Consider the following 6,270-nt stretch of genomic DNA (forward strand, 5'->3'; position numbering starts at 1 on the left):
GCAGTGTGTGATACATGTTCTTCAACACTGCTGTGCATATGGTGTGTATGTGTGGACCAGGTGCAGAGCTGGTAAAATGAAACATCAAGTTAGCTTTCTGATTGCTGTCAGTCCATGCTGAGGGCTTCAAATTGCTGAGTTTTGCATTTCATGGTTCCTTTTATATGGGTAGGGTCCTCCCTATGGGATGTTCCATCTCTTGTGCAGTGTTTGAGCTTTTCAGCTCTTTGTGGAATGGGCACTGAAGCACAGGGAGGGAGCAGCACAGGTGGTCCATTATTTAAATGATTTTTTCTGGTGGAAGAAAGGGTCCAAATCAATATAGGCAGCTCATGGCAACATTTCAGAACCTCACAAGAGAGCTCGGTGTGCAATTGACCCATCAGAAGCCCAAGGTACCTTCTCCTGTCCTGACTTAATTGGGTATTGAATTATATACTCTCCCAAAGTCATGTTGCTTACCAGATGCCCAGCTTTCTGATCTCCAGAGAGGGCTAGCATGTGCTAATGAAATGTAAGGTTACCCTTCAGGAACTTCAGAAAATAGTGTGTCAACTTAACATTGCCTGCTGGGTATTGGTACCTAGCAGAGTGTTCCTTCAACAGCTCTGTGAGGCAATGTGTGGCCTCACTAGGTCTCATCACAGGAGAAGGGTTACTGCAGAGTTATGGAAGGATCTTGAGTTCTGGCACCACCTCTTGGTAGAATTCAATGGAGTATCATTCTAAAGAATAGAAGTCCAACTTGAAGTGAAATTTCAGATGCATACTGATTCTGTGGGCTCACTAAAATTTGGAATTTATTTTAGAGGTTCCTGATGTGCCAGTAAATTGCCAAACGAGTGGCATGAGGCAGGCATTACAAGAGGCCTGGCATTTTTAGAGATTTTCCTGATAGATGGAGTACTATGGCTATGGGCAAACCAGTGGGCTAATTTAGCAGTCACCTTCAGTGTGTCAATTAGAAAGTGGATCACATAGTTAATTAACTCACATCGAAATCACTCAGGATTACCAGGTTAGTGAGGGCCTTTATATTGCAGTACAATATAGTGTTTTATGGTAGGTTATTCTGAGGATGTCTAATACAACTGTTGATGCCCTGTCCCTTCAACAAATCCATCAGTTCAGGTCCTGGCCCAAGATGCACTCAACTCAAAGTACTGCCACCGGAGGTAGGGTACCTTGGATGGCTGAAGTAAAGTAAGCTATAGTATTGGCAGTGCCCCCTTTACTCAGTGAAGTTATGCAGCTGCTGGTCATGAGTTCCATACCTTTAGGAGCAGCTTGGACCCAAGGCTGGTATGGCATGCTGCATAGATGGCCTGGAGGCCAAACTTGGGATTTGGGTCTGGGGCAATTATTAACTAGAAGGGTAAGAGAGGCATGTGTTGGGACTGTTTACTGCCCCTGGTGTTGCAAGAAACTGAACAGCAGCCTCCAGATGTGCCTGTCATGCATCTCGGTGGTAATGACTTGGTCATCAGGAAATCCAAATCACTTATTCTGCAGGTGATGCAGGACCTGAGGGCTGTGAAGGAGAAGTTGCCATTTGTGAATTTGGTGTGGTCAGCCATTCTCCCATGACAGGTGTGGAGGACGGAGAGCTACCCTAAATTCATTGATCAAACCAGACTGGGAGTTAACAGGGAGTTTGACAAAGTGATGAGGGCTTAGGCATCTGATTATTAGAGTGGGATGCCCATAGTTAGAAAGGTTAGATGTGTTCCACCTTTCTGGTGCAGGACTCAACATATGCATTAAAGCCTCAAGGTCAAGATTTTCTTCTGAGTGGGAGGAAAAGAGCTAACCGATAATAGCATTGTTGCCTTGGTGGATAGTGCAGAAGGGGAAGATTAGCAGAGAATTCCAAAGGGACACTTTGGTGGGTGCTAGCCCATCCAATGTTCCTACAACATGGATCACAAGATTCTGGGGTGGAAGATGTGCAGGGGACCAGCCCTGGCTGTCACTTACCTAAGGCTTGGGGGGTGGCCTGGGAGGGTCACACAGTATTTGCTAGCTAGATATGGGCTGTAAATTGTTCTTATTTAGTTGTGAAGTCATGTCTGACTCTTCGTGACCCCATGGAACAAAACGACACCAGGCCCTTCTGTCTTCCACTGCCTCCCAGAGTTTGGTCAAATTCATGTTGGTAGCTTCAGTGACACTGTCCAACCATCTCGTACTGTGTTGTGCCCTTGTCTTCTTGCCGTCACACTTTCCCAACATCAGGGTCTTTTTCAGGGAGTCTTCCCTTCTCATGAGATGGCCAAAGTATTGGAGCCTCAGCTTCAGGATCTGTCCTTCCAGTGAGCACTCTGGGTTGATTTCTTTCAGAATGGATAGGTTTGTCCTCTTTGCAGTCCAGGGAACTCTCAAGAGTCTCCTCCAGCACCATAACTCAAAAGCATCAATTATTTGGCCTTCTTTGGCTTTCACTTCCATACATCGCTACTGGAAAACCATAGCTTTGACTATGCGGACCTTTGTTGGCAGGGTGATGTTTCTGCTTTTTAAGATGCTGTCTAGGTTTCCTCCCAAGAAGTAGCAGTCTTTTAATTTTGTGCCTGCTGTCACCATCTGCAGTGATCATGGAGTCAAAAAAGGTAAAATCTGTCACTGCCTCCATCTCTTCCCCTTCTATTTGCCAGGAGGTGATGGGACCAGTGGCCATGATCTTTTTTTTTTTTTTAATGTTGAGCTTCAGGCCATTTTTTGTGCTCTCCTCTTTCATCCTCATTATGAGGTTCTTTAATTTCTCCTCACTTTCTGCCAACAGAGTGGTATCATCTGCATATCTGAGGTTGTTGATATTTCTTTCGGCAATCTTAATTCCGTCTTGGGATTCATCCAGTCCAGCCTTTCACATGATGGATTCTGCAAATAAGTTAAATAAGCAGGGAGACAATATACAGCCTTGTCATACTCCTTTCCCAATTTTGAACCAATCAGTTGTTCTATATCTAGTTCTAACTGTTTCTTCCTGTCCCACATATAGGGCTGTAAGTAGGATATCATGGATCTGGTGCTTTGGACTCATGTAAGGCAGGAGAGGAGGCCAGGAGCGACCCCAGGCCCCTCTGCAGGTGTGCGGTGATACACTTGAAATATTTAGTACAGTTGTGGCCATATTTAAACCCATTATACATGTCTTGTCTTAGTATTCCAGGAATCGGAGGAGGGCAAAAGGATATCAAGTTTTGATGCAGGTTTCTCTGTGTTTTTTCTGCTTGTTCATATTCCTTTGAACTTTGTAAGATTTGGTCTTAACAACAATTCAAACTTTAAAACTATAGGTTTTTGTGTTTTGTTTGTTTTGTTTGTTGAAAAAGGGCAGGAGTGATGGGGTTGTGTCACGTCCTTGCTATTACAATGCTGGCAGTAATCAATAGTCAGTGTGTTTCTTTTTAATCTTAGAAACACATGTATATGCCAATAGTTAATAAAAGAAGAATGTGATATATACATGTGTTCTTCCCTCATGAAGACCTTTTATCTTGTTACAGGATTAATGGATTTCAGTATATGCTCATCAGTCTTCCCTTGTTTAATAGTTGTTAGTGTAGTAACTGCCAAATGTTTTACAGAACTTAAGTAGATAATCTACTTCTCAGCAATAAACTGTGCTTTCATTGTGACTATTCTTTGGACACCATTCTGCAGCTGTTTTCTCTCTCCCTGGTATGCTGCCTTTAAATACTTGAATTACTCAGCATATTTCATAGTGCCAAGCCTGAATTCTTAGATAACAAATTGGTTGGTTCACACTTGCATGTTCATAAATTGACAAGATTACTTGCTTATGTGAATAGACTATCCCAGATACAACAGCACATAGAGAACTCTCATACCAATAAATACTTCTGACTTAAACCAATGACCACGGTCAACCACAGCAGTCTTCAAATAGAAATCTTCAGACAGACTTCAGGTAATGTGCATATATAAATCAGCCTATCATCTCTTATTTTTCAATTTTTTCATAAATTGCAATTGATTTCTGTATAGTTGCTCTATGAGGTGTTTAACCATTACATCTGAAGTAATATTTTTCTGAGTCCATTTGTTTACCTAACCATAAGTTTCTGGCTATGGTAATAATTCTGCAATGCCTTCCAAAATGAGTTTGATTACTGTGTTGTGCTTTGTCTGCCAAGTGTTTCTGTTTCTTACAGCTTATTGCCATCTTACCTCCCTAGCAAATCAAAACTTTGCTGTCAGCATGCCTACATTCTTTCATAAACTTGATGACCATAAGTTAGGAAGCAAAACCTGTGACACAGGTTACATGAGATACATTATGTACATGCCTTTCTTCCTGTTTCCCTGTAAACTGTTGAATTTGAAATTCCTAATACCACCCTCAATACATACATTTTATGACTCACATAATACTTCAATAACCCATACAGTTTTAGATTTACTGGAAACTGACTTTTCTTTCAGAGGTATAAACCTCCACATCCTAGAGTTAGGTCAAAAATGTTCATTCTTATTTCTGTCAGGACTCAGAACTCACAAACTTTCACAAAGACAATTCCATTTTACTCACCATAGATTTGGGTTGCTCAATGTCTTCTACCAAGAGATTTGGACTTCCCTTCATCAGCATCATCAAGGGTTAGAGTTCATGGGAATAGATTTGCCTTCCTATCCAGGCATAAGTAGTTGAAAGGTTCCTCAAATGAAAGGTTGTTCCAAGGCTTCTGTGGTCACCTATTACTTCCACAAGAAATAATAATAGTAATAATAATAATCTTTGAATTGCAGAGTTGGATGAGACTCTATGGGTCATTGAATCCAGCTCCTGTCAAGGGAGGCATAGTTGGGAACCAAACTCCAGCCAGATATGCAAACCACTGAGCTATCCAGCAGTTCTAGGGTATCAAAAAGGAAAGAACAATAATAGAGTTGATGGAAAGATCAGGCCAGCCTCCCTGATTTCCATTTGAGTCAATGCCAGGTTGATCTTCTTAGGGCCACCTTAAACTTGGAGGATGGCCACATCTCAAACAGCCTCCCTGATTTTCATTTGATGTTGATAATCCCCCTGGAGTTGTCTATGAAGGTGGAGGACCCTACCTTGAATTTCAAAGGGCAGGGAACGTTCAGAAAGCACCGAGATTTAACAAAGGGAACAGGGATTAGAACAGCCTAGAAGAGGGAAGAGGGGCCATGAAGATTTCAAAAAGGGGGGAGTCCTTTTATTAAAAGCTATGCTCAGATTAAGAGGTACTACATCCAAAGCAATTTCCCTCATCTATGAAACTTGTGGCTGTATAAAAAAGAGATAAAATTAGTCTGACATGGACAGGAAATGGAAGATTTTTATCTTTCTTTGGGGCTGTGAAGAAACAACCAAAGAAAAGGACAGATAACAAACAACTCTACTCCCAAAATCCCCTACAGGATATTTGTGACAGATAGCTGCAGGTATGTGATACTTCCAGTACAGTGGTGCCTCTCTTAACGATTGCCTTGCTTAACGAGGAAATCGCTGTATGATTAGGTTTTGCTATCGCTTTTGCAATCGCAAAACAATGGTTTAAATGGTTTTGTTTTTGTTTAACGATAATCAATTCCCTGATTCGGGAACCAATTTTCGCTTTACGATGATCAGCAAACAGCTGATTGTTGGGTTTCAAAATGGCCACTGGCTGAAGAAAATGGCCCCCCCGCTGTTTTCTAGGACAGATTCCTCACTTTACAGGCACCAAAAATGGCCACCGTATGGAGGATCTTCGCTGGACGAGCAGGTATTCAGCCCATTGGAACGTATTGAACGGTTTTCAATGCATTTCAATGGGTTTTATTAATTTAGTTTGATGATGTTTTCGCTCTGCAGCAATTTCGCTGGAACGAATTAACATCGTCAAGCGAGGCACCACTGTATATTATTCCAGCACCCCTGGCATTTATGCCAGACTGACTGATGAATAGCTGCCTGGATCATCTCCCCCATTCCATTTATGGAGATGGGGATGGTTTTTGCCATTTTCCAGCCTTCAGAGACCATGGACAATCTCTTGTTGACAAACCTCCCCCTATCTCATGACAGGATGAGAATGTAGTACATTGTATCTGGTCATGTAACTACAGAATAATTTCTGTACATTTTAGATTAGCAAAAAAAAAGTGTTGGCCCATAGGCTACCCATCAGTCACAATTTGTCACAGGTTAGTAAGTTTCCTCATTTGTCAACATGCAATATTTTGTTAAGGAAAATCATTGTCGTGTGTTCAGATCAAGTCATTTGCAGGATGGGT

General features: G+C 41.8%; 1 long non-coding RNA gene across 1 annotated transcript; it reads right to left on the reverse strand.

Annotated features, from left to right (window-relative positions):
* Positions 1-1,793: 1,793 nt before the first annotated feature.
* LOC144588283 (uncharacterized) lies at positions 1,794-6,051 on the reverse strand. Its single transcript, XR_013543778.1, has 2 exons — positions 4,556-6,051; positions 1,794-2,880 (listed from the first exon to the last, which is right to left on the reverse strand). It is a non-coding gene; the product is annotated as an uncharacterized LOC144588283 (long non-coding RNA).
* Positions 6,052-6,270: the final 219 nt, after the last annotated feature.

The sequence above is a fragment of the Pogona vitticeps genome, chromosome 3 (genome assembly GCF_051106095.1).
Source record: "Pogona vitticeps strain Pit_001003342236 chromosome 3, PviZW2.1, whole genome shotgun sequence".
Classification (NCBI taxonomy): domain Eukaryota; kingdom Metazoa; phylum Chordata; class Lepidosauria; order Squamata; family Agamidae; genus Pogona; species Pogona vitticeps.